The sequence below is a fragment of the Suricata suricatta genome, chromosome 7 (genome assembly GCF_006229205.1).
Source record: "Suricata suricatta isolate VVHF042 chromosome 7, meerkat_22Aug2017_6uvM2_HiC, whole genome shotgun sequence".
NCBI lineage: Eukaryota > Metazoa > Chordata > Mammalia > Carnivora > Herpestidae > Suricata > Suricata suricatta.
Window position 1 is genome coordinate 34,562,651 of NC_043706.1, and position 3,553 is coordinate 34,566,203.

At 50.0% G+C, this 3,553-nt stretch overlaps 1 long non-coding RNA gene across 1 annotated transcript; it reads right to left on the reverse strand.

Moving 5' to 3' along the window:
• Positions 1-2,125: 2,125 nt before the first annotated feature.
• LOC115296922 lies at positions 2,126-2,794 on the reverse strand. The gene is made up of 2 exons (XR_003911143.1): positions 2,761-2,794; positions 2,126-2,407 (listed from the first exon to the last, which is right to left on the reverse strand). It is a non-coding gene; the product is annotated as an uncharacterized LOC115296922 (long non-coding RNA).
• Positions 2,795-3,553: the final 759 nt, after the last annotated feature.

Here is a 3,553-nt window from a genome sequence, read left to right on the forward strand (position 1 = left end):
AGAGTGGCTCACGTGCTCGCCCAGTGCTGTGGTTCTCCATCTCTGGCACCTTGGTGCCCACCCCCACCGCCCCCCACGACTTCTGTGCAGTGACTGACTGAAGGCTGCCTCCTCCTATCCACTCTGCTGCCAACCCTGCCTCTCCTTCCTCTGGCCTCTCCCATCCTTCACTCTCCTGGCATAAGAATATTCTAGATGAGGTTTTTCTTCCGGGTTCCTCGTTCCCTCACAGTAACCCAAACAGGGGAGCCCTGGTAGCCTCTTCTCAGTCCTTCCTCTTACCCTTAAGACAAAGGTGTTCAAGGCTCTTCGTTTTATAGTTCCATGGGGTATTAATATTTTAATGACAAGCCCAAGAGAGTCGGCATAAATATATCACATTCTGTGAACATTTCTGGAGCCTGTACCCAGTTACCAGCCACTACTCTAGGCCCTTCCACACTTTCTCACAACTACCTTAGCAGCTTCCCAGGGGCTTCAGCCGTGAAACCTAGAATCACCGTGCATGACCTTCCACACCCTCTGGCCTTCAAATCTGGCAAAGACCAAATGTCCTGAGACTTTTCTTCTGTCTCCCACAGGTGCCTCTCCCTTGCTATTTCCACTGGGCACCTCACCTTAGCCCTTCCTCGCCTGTCATTTGTACCTTATTCATGGACACCCCCCCCTCCAGAGCCTTAACCTTCCTCTACCCTGTTCTGTACAATCACATCTTCCTCAAAAGCCTCCTTCACCACATTATCCAAGTCCCAACTCCATATCCCTCAATGGTGTCCCCCCAGATTTCACGGTGTCCTCTGTAACCCTGCTGTAACTCTCTGGAGCGGGATGTATTCACAGAGGCCCCCCCCTTACCATGACAGGGGTTTGGGGGAAGACAGAAGGGGGTGCCAGTCTCCGTCAGACCAGAGGGCCCCACACCCACGAGGGCTTAACGCAACGTGGCTGGGGCAAAAATCTGAATCAGTCAATGAGGGCAGCCAAATTCCTATCTGGGAAATCAGGGCAGTCTGAAGGGTGAGGCCAAGCCGTAAACAGAATGAGTAATGAGGTCAGAAGCTGGTGGGGACCAGAATCATGTCTAGATGCAGTTCAAGGAAACGGAAATGGTCCAGGACTGAGGCTGTGAATTGAATTATAAGAAGGTATGCTGCTCTACATGGTGATGGGCTGGGAGGAGCAGCCCTCGAAGTCTCCCATCCCTTTGGCTTTGCTCTTCGGGCTCTCGGGGTGTGTGTAAAGGCCCTGCCTTCCTTGATGCCACAGTTTCACAGGCTTCCCATGCCCCCAGTGCCACAGTGACTTGTCCAAGGTTGTGCGGTGGCGGATGTGGAAACGGAGCCACATCTCCCCCGACAGGCGATGTGCTAGGGAAGGAAACTTAAAGCTGGCAGTTGGCAAATTCCCTCCCATCTCCCTGTCTCAGATTCCTCATCTGTAAAGCAAGGACAATAATAACACTACTTCATAATAGCGTTACGTAATAATAACACTCGTATGAGGATTAGCCAAGTAAATATTTGTAAAACGCTTAGAACAGTGCTTGGCACATAGTAAATGCTGTATAAGTGTTAGTTAAATAAAAATAAGGTGCACAGCTGGTAAATAGGGCTAGTCCTCAACGTCGGCTCTAATTTTAACAGTCGAGTCCTTAGATCCTCCACTAAGGTCAACAGCAGGTTATGATGGACTAAGCTGACTATGGGACTTTCAAAAATTAATTTTCATGTCAACTAAGAATAGAAAACACGCTGTTAGCTTATTTCACTTGGGCACAAAGGAAATGTCACTTGAGTTACCTCCCTTACCTGTTCTTAGGAAACCACTAAGAAATCCAGAAGGGCCAGTTCAAATAATAGTTCCTATTCCCAAACGTAATTCACCTTAAAAAAAGAAGTCAAACTTGGGGAATGACTGAGGGTGTCAGGAAGGAACAGCAGAGGGACGCCTGACTGGCTCAGTCTGCGGAGCACACAACTCTTGTTCTAGGGGTTGTGAGTTTGAGCCCCATGTTGGGTGCATAGATTACTTAAAAAAATAAAATCTTTAAAAAAAGCAGCAGTGTAGATTAGGGAAGCTTAGTTCAGTCTGGCAAGGGTCAAGGCTACAGAGAGCAGAGATAACACAGAGGAAGAAACACCATATTTATTTTCCAAAACTGTTGGGGAGAAGGTGTTTGGAAAAGAGGGAGAATGTGTGTTCAGTTTGCAAAATGATAAAAAATGGACCGAGTATTGTTTTTTAGCTCAGTAGCAATTCAAAAGAAATGGTGCAAAAGCCCGTTTGCTCTTTGCAGTCTATCAACCAGAAATCTTTATTAAGTGAGCCTCTCACGCGACTGCAATGTGGCGCTAATAGATGTCTGAAAACGATGACCCCGATAGGCTGCAAAATCCTAAACAGCTTTCTGAAACAAGAGAAAAAAAGAAAGATTAAATGAAGCTTGGTATGGTTTGTGACAAGTGTATTTTATTGTATTCTGATTCTTCCCAAACAGGCAATATTTTTGTCTCTGTGGTACTCCCTGATTTATATGCCATATAATAACTTTCTACTCATCATATTATTAGAACAATACGTTGCCTGATGAAGGTTGGTATCAGGTTTTCATAAATACTCCTTTTCTCTATACGCGCTTTCCAAATTGCTTGCTTCCGGGTTCCCACCCCCGTCTATTATACCCGTCTGGACTAGAACTTGACCCGGCACTTTCCGTATTCTTTTTCCTCAGAGGCGTCCCTGGCCTCGGGAACGACTTACCCAGCTTTGCACACACTGGCGTGGAGGTGTCCTTTCCACAAGGAAGGACCCCAGCCCGGGTGGAATTTAAGAAATAGGCCCAACTCTTGGGAGGTAAGGCCTCGGAGAGAGAGAGGCTGCGTCCGCTGAGTGGCGTGGAGCAAGTGGCTAGCCTGGAACCGAACCCGAGCTGCAGAGGACAGCCCCGGGGACGCCCCGAGACACAAAGCGGGGCCCCGGGATCCCTCACCCACGTAGGAGGCTCTCCCGCCTTTTCTAAGGCCCTTCCCGTTCCTCTTGCTCCCCCCCCCCCCCGGGCCCGAGGCTGAGGCTCTGCATACCACAGGAGTTAGACACGGATGAAACCCATACACGGTCTCCACTCGCGGGTCACAGCATCTGCCTACCGGCTCAGGCCGAGGTCGGCCCGGCTCCCACCTCCCTCCCCACCGCCGCTTCTCCGCGGTGAACACCAGTCCCTTAGTAACACCCTCCATCGGACGCCTCTGGGCGATTATTCATCACCGACTAACCTTAAACCAACTGCATCTTCAAGGCCTCCCCCCAGAAGAGAGGAAATTCCACAGCTCTGAGGTGATGTGAAACGTGTTCAGCCCGCCCCGGCTCTCTTTCTTTCTCACTCTCCCCCAGCCAGTTCCCAAACTGGGTTTCCCTGGCCCCCCTGGAAGTGGCCTTCCCCGGTCCCCCTCTCCACCCCTCCACCCCCCACTGCTTTCCCTCTCTCCATTTAACACCCTGTAACCTGATAGGCTGGAAATGCAGCCTCTTTCATCTTCCATTTCCCACATCCTGA